A 17,073-nucleotide genomic window follows, 5' to 3' on the forward strand; every position below is an offset into this window, starting at 1 on the left:
TCATGGTATTCATTTGGGGAAACTTGTAGGCCTTTCCAACCCTCACATCTCAAAAATCACGAATTTCATTTTTTCACAAAACTCCCCACCAAGCCATCTAGCTATGCCGTGCTGCACCGCCAACCTTGGCCATGTGCAACACCCACCGAACTCAATACTTTCGTGCACCAAGACTTTCATGGTATTCATTTGGGGACATTTGTAGGCCTTTCCAACCCTCACATCTCAAAAACCACGAATTTCAATTTTTCACAAAACTCCCCACCAAGCCATCTAGCTATGCCGTGCTGCACCGCCAACCTTGGCCATGTGCAAAACCCACCGAACTCAAAACTTGCGTGCACCAAGACTTTCATGGTATTCATTTGGGGACATTTGTAGGCCTTTCCAAGCCTCACATATCAAAAATCACGAATTTCATTTTTTCACAAAACTCCCCACCAAGCCATCTAGCTATGCCGTGGTGCACCGCCAACCTTGGCCATGTGCAAAACCCACCGAACTCAAAACTTGCGTGCACCAAGAATTTCATGGTATTAATTTGGGGACATTTGTAAGCCTTTCCAACCCTCACATCTCAAAAATCACGAATTTCAATTTTTCACAAAACTCCCCACCAAGCCATTTAGCTATGCCGTGGTGCACCGCCAACCTTGGCCATGTGCAAAACCCACCGAACTCAAAACTTTCGTGCACCAAGACTTTCATGGTATTCATTTGGGGACATTTGTAGGTCTTTCCAACCCTCGTATCTGCAAAACCACGAATTTCAATTTTTCAAAAAACTCCCCACCAAACCATCTAGCTTTGGCGTGCTGCACCGCCAACCTTGGCCATGTGCAAAACCCACACAACTCAAAACTTGCGTGCACCAAGACTTTCATGGTATTCATTTGGGGACATTTGTAGGGCTTTCCAAGCCTCACATCTCAAAAATCACGAATTTCATTTTTTCACAAAACTCCCCACCAAGCCATCTAACTATGCCGTGGTGCACCGCCAACCTTGGCCATGTGCAAAACCCACCGAACTCAAAACTTTCGTGCACCAAGACTTTCATGGTATTCATTTGGGGAAACTTGTAGGCCTTTCTAACCCTCACATCTCAAAAATCACGAATTTCATTTTTTCACAAAACTCCCCACCAAGCCATCTAGCTATGCCGTGCTGCACCGCCAACCTTGGCCATGTGCAACACCCACCGAACTCAATACTTTCGTGCACCAAGACTTTCATGGTATTCATTTGGGGACATTTGTAGGCCTTTCCAACCCTCACATCTCAAAAACCACGAATTTCAATTTTTCACAAAACTCCCCACCAAGCCATCTAGCTATGCCGTGCTGCACCGCCAACCTTGGCCATGTGCAAAACCCACCAAACTCAAAACTTTCTTGCACCAAGACTTTCATGGTCTTCATTTGGGGACATTTGAAGGCCTTTCCAACCCTCACATCTCAGAAATCACTGAATTTCAATTTCTCACAAAACTCCCCACCAAGCCATCTAGCTATGTCGTGATGCACCGCCAAGCTTGGCCATGTGCAAAACCCTCCGAACTCAAAACTTTCGTGCACCAAGACTTTCCTGGTATTCATTTGGGGCCATTTAGAGGCCTTTCGAACATCACATATCAAAAACCACGAATTTCATTTTTTCACAAAACTCCCCACCAAGACATCTAACTATGTTGTAGTGCACCGACCAACTTGGCCGTGTGCAAAACACACCGAACTAACTTTCGTGCACCAAGACTTTCATGGTAATCATTTGGCCACATTTGGAGTCCAATCCAACCATGACATCTCAAAAACCACGAATTTCAATTTTTCACAAAACTCCCCACCAAGCCATCTTGCTATGCCGTGGTGCACCGACCAATTTGGCCATGTGCAAAACCCTCCGAACTCAAAACTTTCGTGCACCAAAACTTTCATGGTATTCATTTGGGGACATTTGGAGGCCTTTCCAACCATCACATCTCAAAAACCACAAATTTCATTTTTTCACAAAACTCCCCACCAAGCCATCTAGCTATGCCGTGGTGCACCGCCAAGCTTGGCCATGTGCAAAACCCACCAAACTCAAAACTTTTGTGCACCAAGACTTTCATGGTATTCATTTGGGGAGATTTGTAGGCCTTTCCAACCCTCACATCTCAAAAATCACGAATTTCAATTTTTCACAAAAGTCCCCACCAAGCCATTTAGCTATGCCGTGGTGCACCGCCAACCTTGGCCATGTGCAAAACCCACCGAACTCAAAACTTTCGTGCACCAAGACTTTCATGGTATTCATTTGGGGACATTTGTAGGTCTTTCCAACCCCCGTATCTGAAAAACCACGAATTTCAATTTTTCAAAAAACTCACCACCAAGCCGTCTAGCTTTGGCGTGCTGCACCGCCAACCTTGGCCATGTGCAAAACCCACCGAACTCAAAACCTGCGTGCACCAAGACTTTCATGGTATTCATTTGGGGACATTTGTAGGCCTTTCCAAGCCTCACATCTCAAAAATCACGAATTTCATTTTTTCACAAAACTCCCCACCAAGCCATCTAACTATGCCGTGGTGCACCGCCAACCTTGGCCATGTGCAAAACCCACCGAACTCAAAACTTTCGTGCACCAAGAATTTCATGGTATTCATTTGGGGACATTTGTAGGCCTTTCCAACCCTCACATCTCAAAAATCACGAATTTCAATTTTTCACAAAACTCCCCACCAAGCCATTTAGCTATGCCGTGGTGCACCGCCAACCTTGGCCATGTGCAAAACCCACCGAACTCAAAACTTTCGTGCACCAAGACTTTCATGGTATTCATTTGGGGACATTTTTTGGTCTTTCCAACCCTCATATCTGAAAAACCACGAATTTCAATTTTTCACAAAACTCCCCACCAAGCCATCTAGCTATGCCGTGGTGCACCGCCAACTTTGGCCATGTGCAAAACACACCGTACTCAAAACTTGCGTGCACCAAGACTTTCATGGTATTCATTTGGGGACATTTGTAGGCCTTTCCAACCCTCACATCTCAAAAATCACAAATTTCATTTTTTCACAAAACTCCCCACCAAGTCATCTAGTTATGTCGTGGTGCACCGACCAACTTGGCCATGTGCAAAACCCACCGAACTCAAAACTTTCGTTCACCAAGACTTTCATGGTATTCATTTGGGGACATTTGTAGGCCTTTCCAACCCTTACATCTCAAAAACCACGAATTTAAATTTTTCACAAAACTCCTCACCAAGCCATCTAACTATGCCGTGGTGCACCGCCAACCTTGGCCATGTGCAAAACCCACCGAACTCAAAACTTTCGTGCACCAAGACTTTCATGGTATTCATTTGGGGAAACTTGTAGGCCTTTCCAACCCTCACATCTCAAAAATCACGAATTTCATTTTTTCACAAAACTCCCCACCAAGCCATCTAGCTATGCCGTGCTGCACCGCCAACCTTGGCCATGTGCAACACCCACCGAACTCAATACTTTCGTGCACCAAGACTTTCATGGTATTCATTTGGGGGCATTTGGAGGCCAATCCAACCCTTACATTTCAAAAACCACGAATTTCAATTCTTCACAAAACTCCTCACTAAGCCATCTAACTATGCCGTGGTGCACCGCCAAGCTTGGCCATGTTCAAAACCCACCGAACTCAAAACTTTCGTGCACCAACACTTTCATGGTATTCATTTGGGGACATTTGTAGGCCTTTCCAACCCTCACATCTCAAAAATCACTGAATTTCAATTTCTCACAATACTCCCCACCAAGCCATCTAACTATGCCGTGATGCACCGCCAAGCATGGCCATGTGCAAAACCCACCGAACTTAAAACTTTCGTGCACCAATATTTTAATAGTATTCATTTGGGGCCATTTAGAGGCCTTTCCAACCATCACATATAAAAAATCACGAATTTCATTTTTTCACAAAACTCCCCACCAAGCCATTTAGCTATGTCGTGGTGCACCGCCACCCTTGGCCATGTGCAAAACCCACCGAACTCAAAACTTTCGTGCACCAAGACTTTCATGGTATTCATTTGGGGACATTTGTAGGTCTTTCCAACCCTCGCATCTCAAAAAGCACGAATTTCAATTTTTCACAAAACTCCCCACCAAGCCATCTAGCTATGCCGTGCTGCACCGCCAACCTTGGCTATGTGCAAAACCCACCGAACTCAAAACTTGCGTGCACCAAGACTTTCATGGTATTCATTTGGGGACATTTGTAGGCCTTTCCAAGCCTCACATCTCAAAAATAACGAATTTCATTTTTTCACAGGACTCCCCACCAAGCCATCTAGCTGTGCCGTGGTGCACCGCCACCCTTGGTCATCTGCAAAACCCACCGAACTCAAAACTTTCGTGCACCAAAACTTTCATGGTATTCATTTGGGGACATTTGGAGCCCTTTCCAACCCTCACATCTCAAAAAACCACGAATTTCAATTTTTCACAAAACTCCCCACCAAGCCATCTAGCTATGCCGTGGTGCACGGACCAACTTGGCCATGTGCAAAACCCACCGAACTCAAAACTTTCGTTCACCAAGACTTTCATGGTATTCATTTGGGGACATTTGTAGGCCTTTCCATCCCTCACATCTCAAAAACCACGAATTTCAATTTTTCACAAAACTCCCCACCAAGCCATCTAGCTATGCCGTGGTGCACCACCAACCTTCGCCATGTGCAAAACCCACCGAACTCAAAACTTTCGTGCACCAAGACTTACGTGGTATTCATTTGGGGACATTTGTAGGCCTTTCCAACCCTCACATCTCAAAAACCACGAATTTCAATTTTTCACAAAACTCCCCACCAAGCCATCTAGTTTTGCCGTGGTGCACCGACCAACTTGGCCATGTGCAAAACCCACCGAACTCAAAACTTTCGTGCACCAAGACTTTCATGGTAATCATTTGGGGACATATGTAGGCCTTTCCAACCCTCACATCTCAAAAATCACGAATTTCAATTTTTCACAAAACTCCCCACCAAGCCATCTAGCTATGTCGTGGTGCACCGCAAACCTTGGCCATGTGCAAAACCCACCGAACTTAAAACTTTCGTGCACCAAGACTTTCATGGTATTCGTTTGGGGACATTTGGAGGCCTTTCCAACCATCACATCTCAAAAACCACGAATTTCATTTTTTCACAAAACTTCCCACCAAGCCATCTAGTTATGTCGTGGTGCACCGACCAACTTGGCCATGTGCAAAACCCACCGAACTCAAAACTTTCGTTCACCAAGACTTTCATGGTATTCATTTGGGGACATTTGTAGGCCTTTCCAACCCTTACATCTCAAAAACCACGAATTTAAATTTTTCACAAAACTCCCCACCAAGCCATCTAGCTATGCCGTGGTGCACCACCAACCTTGGCCATGTGCAAAACCCACCGAACTCAAAACTTTCGTGCACCAAGACTTTAATGGTATTCATTTGGGGACATTTGTAGGCCTTTCCAACCCTCACATCTCAAAAACCACGAATTTCAATTTTTCACAAAACTCCCCACCAAGCCATCTAGCTAAGCCGTGGTGCACCACCAACCTTGGCCATGTGCAAAACCCACCGAACTCAAAACTTTCGTGCACCAAGACTTTCATGGTATTCATTTGGGGACATTTGTAGGCCTTTCCAACCCTCACATCTCAAAAACCACGAATTTCAATTTTTCACAAAACTCCCCACCAAGCCATCTAACTGTGCCGTGGTGCACCGACCAACTTGGCCATATGCAAAACCCACCGAATTCAAAACTTTCATGCACCAAGACTTTCATGGCATTCATTTGGGGACATTTGTAGGCTTTTCCAACACTCACAGCTCAAAAATCACGAATTTCAATTTTTCACAAAACTCCCCACCAAGCCATCTAGCTATGTCGTGGTGCACAGCCAACCTTGGCCATGTGCAAAACCCACCGAAATCAAAACTTTCATGCACCAAGACACTCATGGTATTCATTTGGGGACATTTTTAGGCCATTCCAACCCTCACATTTCAAAAACCACGAATTTCAATTTTTCACAAAACTCCCCACAAAGCCATCTAGCTATGCTGTGGTGCACCGACCAACTTAGCCATGTGCAAAACCCACCGAACTCAAAACTTTCGTGCACCAAGACTTTCATGGTATTCATTTGGGGACATTTGTAGGCCTTTCTAACCCTCACAGCTCAAAAACCACGAATTTCAATTTTTCACAAAACTCCCCACCAAGACATCTAGCTATGCCGTGGTGCACCGCCAAGCTTGGCCATGTTCAAAACCCACCGAACTCAAAACTTTCGTGCACCAAGACTTTCATGGTATTCGTTTGGGGACATTTGGAGGCCTTTCCAACCCTCACATCTCAAAAATCACGAATTTCAATTTTTCACAAAACTCCCCACCAAGCCATCTAGCTATGTCGTGGTGCACCGCAAACCTTGGCCATGTGCAAAACCCACCGAACTTAAAACTTTCGTGCACCAAGACTTTCATGGTATTCGTTTGGGGACATTTGGAGGCCTTTCCAACCATCACATCTCAAAAACCACGAATTTCATTTTTTCACAAAACTTCCCACCAAGCCATCTAGTTATGTCGTGGTGCACCGACCAACTTGGCCATGTGCAAAACCCACCGAACTCAAAACTTTCGTTCACCAAGACTTTCATGGTATTCATTTGGGGACATTTGTAGGCCTTTCCAACCCTCACATCTCAAAAACCACGAATTTAAATTTTTCACAAAACTCCCCACCAAGCCATCTAGCTATGCCGTGGTGCACCACCAACCTTGGCCATGTGCAAAACCCACCGAACTCAAAACTTTCGTGCACCAAGACTTTAATGGTATTCATTTGGGGACATTTGTAGGCCTTTCCAACCCTCACATCTCAAAAACCACGAATTTCAATTTTTCACAAAACTCCCCACCAAGCCATCTAGCTAAGCCGTGGTGCACCACCAACCTTGGCCATGTGCAAAACCCACCGAACTCAAAACTTTCGTGCTCCAAGACTTTCATGGTATTCATTTGGGGACATTTGTAGGCCTTTCCAACCCTCACATCTCAAAAACCACGAATTTCAATTTTTCACAAAACTCCCCACCAAGCCATCTAACTGTGCCGTGGTGCACCGACCAACTTGGCCATATGCAAAACCCACCGAATTCAAAACTTTCATGCACCAAGACTTTCATGGCATTCATTTGGGGACATTTGTAGGCTTTTCCAACACTCACAGCTCAAAAATCACGAATTTCAATTTTTCACAAAACTCCCCACCAAGCCATCTAGCTATGTCGTGGTGCACAGCCAACCTTGGCCATGTGCAAAACCCACCGAAATCAAAACTTTCGTGCACCAAGACACTCATGGTATTCATTTGGGGACATTTTTAGGCCATTCCAACCCTCACATTTCAAAAACCACGAATTTCAATTTTTCGCAAAACTCCCCACAAAGCCATCTAGCTATGCTGTGGTGCACCGACCAACTTAGCCATGTGCAAAACCCACCGAACTCAAAACTTTCGTGCACCAAGACTTTCATGGTATTCATTTGGGGACATTTGTAGGCCTTTCTAACCCTCACAGCTCAAAAACCACGAATTTCAATTTTTCACAAAACTCCCCACCAAGACATCTAGCTATGCCGTGGTGCACCGCCAAGCTTGGCCATGTTCAAAACCCACCGAACTCAAAACTTTCGTGCACCAAGACTTTCATGGTATTCATTTGGGGACATTTGTAGGCTTTGCCAACCCTCACATCTCAAAAATCACTGAATTTCAATTTCTCACAAAACTCCCCACCAAGCCATCTAGCTATGCCGTGATGCACCGCCAAGCTTGGCCATGTGCAAAACACTCCAAACTCAAAACTTTCGTCCACCAAGACTTTCATGGTATTCATTTGGGGCCATTTGGAGGCCTTTCCAACCATCACATCTCAAAAACCACGAATTTCATTTTTTCACAAAACTCCCCACCAAGCAATCTAGCTATGCTGTGGTGCAGCGACCAACTTGCCCATGTGCAAAACCCACCGAACTCAAAACTTTCTTGCACCAAGACTTTCATGGTAATCATTTGGCCACATTTGGAGGCCAATCCAACCATGACATCTCAAAAACCACGAATTTCAATTTTTCACAAAACTCCCCACCAAGCCATCTAGCTATGCCGTGGTGCACCGACCAACTTGGCCATGTGCAAAACCATCCGAACTCAAAACTTTCGTGCACCAAAACTTTCATGGTATTCATTTGGGGACATTGGGAGGCCTTTCCAACCATCACATCTCAAAAACCACGAATTTCATTTTTTCACAAAACTCCCCACCAAGCCATCTAGCTATGCCGTGATGCACCGCCAAGCTTGGCCATGTGCAAAACCCTCCGAACTCAAAACTTTCGTGCACCAAGACTTTCATGGTATTCAGTTGGGGCCATTTAGAGGCCTTTCCAACCATCACATCTCAAAAACCACAAATTTCATTTTTTCACAAAACTCCCCACCAAGCCATCTAGCTATGTTGTGGTGCACCGCCAAGCTTGGCCATGTGCAAAACCCACCGAACTCAAAACTTTCGTGCACCAACACTTTCATGGTATTCATTTTGGGACATTTGTATACCAATCCAACCATGACATGTCCAAAACCACAAATTTCAATTTTTCACAAAACTCCCCACCAAGCCATCTAGTTATGCCGTGGTGCACCGACCAACTTGGCCATGTGCAAAACCCTCCGAATTCAAAACTTTCATGCACCAAGACTTTCATGGCATTCATTTGGGGACATTTGTAGGCTTTTCCAACACTCACAGCTCAAAAATCACGAATTTCAATTTTTCACAAAACTCCCCACCAAGCCATCTAGCTATGTCGTGGTGCACAGCCAACCTTGGCCATGTGCAAAACCCACCGAAATCAAAACTTTCGTGCACCAAGACACTCATGGTATTCATTTGGGGACATTTTTAGGCCATTCCAACCCTCACATTTCAAAAACCACGAATTTCAATTTTTCACAAAACTCCCCACAAAGCCATCTAGCTATGCTGTGGTGCACCGACCAACTTAGCCATGTGCAAAACCCACCGAACTCAAAACTTTCGTGCACCAAGACTTTCATGGTATTCATTTGGGGACATTTGTAGGCCTTTCTAACCCTCACAGCTCAAAAACCACGAATTTCAATTTTTCACAAAACTCCCCACCAAGACATCTAGCTATGCCGTGGTGCACCGCCAAGCTTGGCCATGTTCAAAACCCACCGAACTCAAAACTTTCGTGCACCAAGACTTTCATGGTATTCATTTGGGGACATTTGTAGGCTTTGCCAACCCTCACATCTCAAAAATCACTGAATTTCAATTTCTCACAAAACTCCCCACCAAGCCATCTAGCTATGCCGTGATGCACCGCCAAGCTTGGCCATGTGCAAAACACTCCAAACTCAAAACTTTCGTCCACCAAGACTTTCATGGTATTCATTTGGGGCCATTTGGAGGCCTTTCCAACCATCACATCTCAAAAACCACGAATTTCATTTTTTCACAAAACTCCCCACCAAGCAATCTAGCTATGCTGTGGTGCAGCGACCAACTTGCCCATGTGCAAAACCCACCGAACTCAAAACTTTCTTGCACCAAGACTTTCATGGTAATCATTTGGCCACATTTGGAGGCCAATCCAACCATGACATCTCAAAAACCACGAATTTCAATTTTTCACAAAACTCCCCACCAAGCCATCTAGCTATGCCGTGGTGCACCGACCAACTTGGCCATGTGCAAAACCATCCGAACTCAAAACTTTCGTGCACCAAAACTTTCATGGTATTCATTTGGGGACATTGGGAGGCCTTTCCAACCATCACATCTCAAAAACCACGAATTTCATTTTTTCACAAAACTCCCCACCAAGCCATCTAGCTATGCCGTGATGCACCGCCAAGCTTGGCCATGTGCAAAACCCTCCGAACTCAAAACTTTCGTGCACCAAGACTTTCATGGTATTCAGTTGGGGCCATTTAGAGGCCTTTCCAACCATCACATCTCAAAAACCACAAATTTCATTTTTTCACAAAACTCCCCACCAAGCCATCTAGCTATGTTGTGGTGCACCGCCAAGCTTGGCCATGTGCAAAACCCACCGAACTCAAAACTTTCGTGCACCAACACTTTCATGGTATTCATTTTGGGACATTTGTATACCAATCCAACCATGACATGTCCAAAACCACAAATTTCAATTTTTCACAAAACTCCCCACCAAGCCATCTAGTTATGCCGTGGTGCACCGACCAACTTGGCCATGTGCAAAACCCTCCGAATTCAAAACTTTCATGCACCAAGACTTTCATGGCATTCATTTGGGGACATTTGTAGGCTTTTCCAACACTCACAGCTCAAAAATCACGAATTTCAATTTTTCACAAAACTCCCCACCAAGCCATCTAGCTATGTCGTGGTGCACAGCCAACCTTGGCCATGTGCAAAACCCACCGAAATCAAAACTTTCGTGCACCAAGACACTCATGGTATTCATTTGGGGACATTTTTAGGCCATTCCAACCCTCACATTTCAAAAACCACGAATTTCAATTTTTCACAAAACTCCCCACAAAGCCATCTAGCTATGCTGTGGTGCACCGACCAACTTAGCCATGTGCAAAACCCACCGAACTCAAAACTTTCGTGCACCAAGACTTTCATGGTATTCATTTGGGGACATTTGTAGGCCTTTCTAACCCTCACAGCTCAAAAACCACGAATTTCAATTTTTCACAAAACTCTCCACCAAGACTTCTAGCTATGCCGTGGTGCACCGCCAAGCTTGGCCATGTTCAAAACCCACCGAACTCAAAACTTTCGTGCACCAAGACTTTCATGGTATTCATTTGGGGACATTTGTAGGCTTTGCCAACCCTCACATCTCAAAAATCACTGAATTTCAATTTCTCACAAAACTCCCCACCAAGCCATCTAGCTATGCCGTGATGCACCGCCAAGCTTGGCCATGTGCAAAACACTCCAAACTCAAAACTTTCGTCTACCAAGACTTTCATGGTATTCATTTGGGGCCATTTGGAGGCCTTTCCAACCATCACATCTCAAAAACCACGAATTTCATTTTTTCACAAAACTCCCCACCAAGCAATCTAGCTATGCTGTGGTGCAGCGACCAACTTGCCCATGTGCAAAACCCACCGAACTCAAAACTTTCTTGCACCAAGACTTTCATGGTAATCATTTGGCCACATTTGGAGGCCAATCCAACCATGACATCTCAAAAACCACGAATTTCAATTTTTCACAAAACTCCCCACCAAGCCATCTAGCTATGCCGTGGTGCACCGACCAACTTGGCCATGTGCAAAACCATCCGAACTCAAAACTTTCGTGCACCAAAACTTTCATGGTATTCATTTGGGGACATTGGGAGGCCTTTCCAACCATCACATCTCAAAAACCACGAATTTCATTTTTTCACAAAACTCCCCACCAAGCCATCTAGCTATGCCGTGATGCACCGCCAAGCTTGGCCATGTGCAAAACCCTCCGAACTCAAAACTTTCGTGCACCAAGACTTTCATGGTATTCAGTTGGGGCCATTTAGAGGCCTTTCCAACCATCACATCTCAAAAACCACAAATTTCATTTTTTCACAAAACTCCCCACCAAGCCATCTAGCTATGTTGTGGTGCACCGCCAAGCTTGGCCATGTGCAAAACCCACCGAACTCAAAACTTTCGTGCACCAACACTTTCATGGTATTCATTTTGGGACATTTGTATACCAATCCAACCATGACATGTCCAAAACCACAAATTTCAATTTTTCACAAAACTCCCCACCAAGCCATCTAGTTATGCCGTGGTGCACCGACCAACTTGGCCATGTGCAAAACCCTCCGAACTCAAAACTTTCGTGCACCAAAACTTTCATGGTATTCATTTGAGGACATTTGGAGGCCTTTCCAACCATCACATCTCAAAAACCACAAATTTATTTTTTTCACAAAACTCCCCACCAAGCCATATAGCTATGCCGTGGTGCACCGCCAAGCTTGGCCATGTGCAAAACCCACCGAACTCAAAACTTTCGTGCACCAAGACTTTCATGGTATTCATTTTGGGACATTTGTATGCCTTTCCAACCCTCAGATCTCAAAAATCACGAATTTCAATTTTTCACAAAACGCCCCACCAAGCCATTGAGCTATGTCGTGGTGCACCGCCACCCTTGGCCATGTGCAAAACCCACCGAACTCAAAACTTTCGTGCACCAAGACTTTCATGGTATTCATTTGGGGACATTTGTATGTCTTTCCAACCCTGGCATCTGAAAAACCACGAATTTCAATTTTTCACAAAACTCCCTACCAAGCCATCTAGCTATTCCGTGCTGCAACGCAACACTTGGCCACGTGCAAAACCCACCGAACTCAAAAATTGCGTGCACCAAGACTTTCATGCTATTCATTTGGGGACATTTGTAGGCCTTTCCAAGCCTCACATCTCAAAAATCACGAATTTCATTTTTTCACAAAACTCTTCACCAAGCCATCTAGCTATGCCGTGGTGCACCGCCAACCTTGGCCATGCGCAAAACCAACCGAACTCAAAACTTGCGTGCACCAAGACTTTTATGGTATTCATTTGGGGACATTTGTAGGCCTTTCCAACCCTCACATCTCAAAAACCACGAATTTCAATTTTTCATAAAACTCCCCACCAAGCCATCTAGTTGTGCCGTGGTGCACCGAACATCTTGGCCATGTGCAAAACCCACCGGATTCAAAACTTTCGTGCACCAAGACTTTCATGGAAATCATTTGGGGACATTTGTAGGCTTTTCCAACCCTCACATCTCAAAAATGATAAATTTCAATTTTTCACAAAACTCCCCACCAAGCCATCTAATTATGCCGTGGTGCACCGACCAACTTGGCCATGTTCAAAACCTTCCGAACTCAAAACTTTCGTGCACCAAAACTTTCATGGTATTCATTTGAGGACATTTGGAGGCCTTTCCAACCATCACATCTCAAAAACCACAAATTTATTTTTTTCACAAAACTCCCCACCAAGCCATATAGCTATGCCGTGGTGCACCGCCAAGCTTGGCCATGTGCAAAACCCACCGAACTCAAAACTTTCGTGCACCAAGACTTTCATGGTATTCATTTTGGGACATTTGTATGCCTTTCCAACCCTCAGATCTCAAAAATCATGAATTTCAATTTTTCACAAAACGCCCCACCAAGCCATTGAGCTATGTCGTGGTGCACCGCCACCCTTGGCCATGTGCAAAACCCACCGAACTCAAAACTTTCGTGCACGAAGACTTTCATGGTATTCATTTTGGGACATTTGTATGCCAATCCAACCATGACATGTCAAAAACCACGAATTTCAATTTTTCACAAAACTCCCCACCAAGCCATCTAGTTATGCCGTGGTGCACCGAACAACTTGGCCATGTGCAAAACCCTCCGAACTCAAAACTTTCGTGCACCAAAACTTTCATGGTATTCATTTGAGGACATTTGGAGGCCTTTCTAACCCTCACATCTCAAAAACCACGAATTTCAATTTTTCACAAAACTCCCCACCAAGCCATCTAGCTATGCCGTGGTGCACCGCCAAGCTTGGCCATGTGCAAAACCCATCGAACTCAAAACTTTCGTGCACCAAGACTTTCATGGTATTCATTTTGGGACATTTGTATGCCTTTCCAACCCTCAGATCTCAAAAATCACGAATTTCAATTTTTCACAAAACACCTCACCAAGCCATTTAGCTATGTCGTGGTGCACCGCCACCCTTGGCCATGTGCAAAACCCACCGAACTCAAAACTTTCATGCACCAGGACTTTCATGGTATTCATTTGGGGACATTTGTAGGTCTTTCCAACCCTGGCATCTCAAAAACCACGAATTTCAATTTTTCACAAAACTCCCTACCAAGACATCTAGCTATGCCCTGCTGCACCGCAACCCTTGGCCATGTGCAAAACCCACCGAACTCAAAACTTGCGTGCACCAAGACTTTCATGCTATTCATTTGGGGACATTTGTAGGCCTTTCCAAGCCTCACATCTCAAAAATCACGAATTTCATTTTTTCACAAAACTCTTCACCAAGCCATCTAGCTATGCCGTGGTGCACCGCCAACCTTGGCCATGCGCAAAACCAACCGAACTCAAAACTTGCGTGCACCAAGACTTTTATGGTATTCATTTGGGGACATTTGTAGGCCTTTCCAACCCTCACATCTCAAAAACCACGAATTTCAATTTTTCACAAAACTCTCCACCAAGCCATCTAGTTGTGCCGTGGTGCACCGAACATCTTGGCCATGTGCAAAACCCACCGGATTCAAAACTTTCGTGCACCAAGACTTTCATGGAAATCATTTGGGGACATTTGTAGGCTTTTCAACCCTCACATCTCAAAAATGACGAATTTCAATTTTTCACAAAACTCCCCACCAAGCCATTTAGCTATGCCGTGATGCACCGCCAAGCTTGGCCATGTGCAAAACCCTCCGAACTCAAAACTTTCGTGCACCAAGACTTTCATGGTAATCATTTGGCCACATTTGGAGTCCAATCCAACCATGACATCTCAAAAACCACGAATTTCAATTTTTCACAAAACTCCCCACCAAGCCATCTTGCTATGCCGTGGTGCACCGACCAATTTGGCCATGTGCAAAACCCTCCGAACTCAAAACTTTCGTGCACCAAAACTTTCATGGTATTCATTTGGGGACATTTGGAGGCCTTTCCAACCATCACATCTCAAAAACCACAAATTTCATTTTTTCACAAAACTCCCCACCAAGCCATCTAGCTATGCCGTGGTGCACCGCCAAGCTTGGCCATGTGCAAAACCCACCAAACTCAAAACTTTTGTGCACCAAGACTTTCATGGTATTCAGTTGGGGCCATTTGGAGGCCTTTCCAACCATCACAACTCAAAAACCACAAATTTCATTTTTTCACAAAACTCCCCACCAAGCCATCTAGCTATGTCGTGGTGCACCGCCAAGCTTGGCCATGTGCAAAACCCACCGAACTCAAAACTTTCGTGCACCAACACTTTCATGGTATTCATTTTGGGACATTTGTATGCCAATCCAACCATGACATGTCAAAAACCACGAGTTTCAATTTTTCACAAAACTCCCCACCAAGCCATCTAGTTATGCCGTGGTGCACCGACCAACTTGGCCATGTGCAAAACCCTCCGAACTCAAAACTTTCGTGCACCAAAACTTTCATGGTATTCATTTGAGGACATTTGGAGGCCTTTCCAACCATCACATCTCAAAAATCACTGAATTTCAATTTCTCACAAAACTCCCCACCAAGCCATCTAGTTATGCCGTGGTGCACCGACCAACTTAGCAATGTGCAAAACCCTCCGAACTCAAAACTTTCGTGCACCAAAACTTTCATGGTATTCATTTGAGGACATTTGGAGGCCTTTCCAACCATCACATCTCAAAAATCACTGAATTTCAATTTCTCACAAAACTCCCCACCAAGCCATCTAACTATGCCGTGCTGCACCGCAAACCTTGGCCATGTGCAAAACCCACCGAACTCAAAACTTTCGTACACCAACACTTTCATGGTATTCATTTGGGGGCATTTAGAGGCCAACCCAACCCTCACATCTCAAAAACCACGAATTTCAATTTTTCACAAAACTTCCCACCAAGACATCTAGCTATGCCGTGGTGCACCGCCAAGCTTGGCCATGTTCAAAACCCACCGAACTCAAAACTTTCGTGCACCAAGACTTTCATGGTATTCATTTGGGGAAATTTGTAGGCCTTTCCAACCCTCACATCTCAAAAATCACTGAATTTCAATTTCTCAGAAAACTCCCCACCAAGCCATCTAGCTATGCCGTGACGCACCGCCAACCTTGGCATTGTGCAAAACCCTCCGAACTCAAAACTCTCGTGCACCAATACTTTCATGGTATTCATTTGAGGCCATTTGGAGGCCTTCCCAACCATCACATCTCAAAAACCACAAATTTCATTTTTTCACAAAACTCCCAACCAAGCCATCTAGCTATGCTGTGGTGCACCGACCAACTTGGCCATGTGCAAAAGCCACCGAACTCAAAACTTTCTTGCACCAAGACTTTCATGGTAATCATTTGGCCACATTTGGAGGCCAATCCAACCATGACATCTCAAAAACCACGAATTTCAATTTTTCACCAAACTCCCCACCAAGCCATCTAGCTATGCTGTTGTGCACCGACCAACTTGGCCATGTATAAAACCCTCCGAACTCAAAACTTTCGTGCACCAAAACTTTCATGGTATTCATTTCGGGACATTGGGAGGCCTTTCCAACCATCACATCTAAAAAACCACAAATTTCATTTTTTCACAAAACTCCCCACCAAGCCATCTAGCTATGTCGTGGTGCACCGCCAAGCTTGGCCATGTGCAAAACCCACCGAACTCAAAACTTTCGTGCACCAACACTTTCATGGTATTCATTTTGGGACATTTGTATGCCAATCCAACCATGACATGTCAAAAACCACGAATTTCAATTTTTCACAAAACTCCCCACCAAGCCATCTAGTTATGCCGTGGTGCACCGACCAACTTGGCCATGTGCAAAACCCTCCGAACTCAAAACTTTCGTGCACCAAAACATTCATGGTATTCATTTGAGGACATTTGGAGGCCTTTCTAACCCTCACATCTCAAAAACCACGAATTTCAATTTTTCACAAAACTCCCCACCAAGCCATCTAGCTATGCCGTGGTGCACCGCCAAGCTTGGCCATGTGCAATACCCACCGAACTCAAAACTTTCGTGCACCAAGACTTTCATGGTATTCATTTTGGGACATTTGTATGTCTTTCCAACCCTCAGATCTCAAAAATCACGAATTTCAATTTTTCACAAAACACCCCACCAAGCCATTTAGCTATGTCGCGGTGCACCGCCACCCTTGGCCATGTGCAAAACCCACCAAACTCAAAACTTTCATGCACCAAGA

Source organism: Vigna unguiculata, chromosome 6 (genome assembly GCF_037176805.1).
Source record: "Vigna unguiculata cultivar grain cowpea cultivar isolate G323 ecotype 2 chromosome 6, ASM3717680v1, whole genome shotgun sequence".
In the NCBI taxonomy this organism is placed as follows: Eukaryota; Viridiplantae; Streptophyta; class Magnoliopsida; order Fabales; family Fabaceae; genus Vigna; species Vigna unguiculata.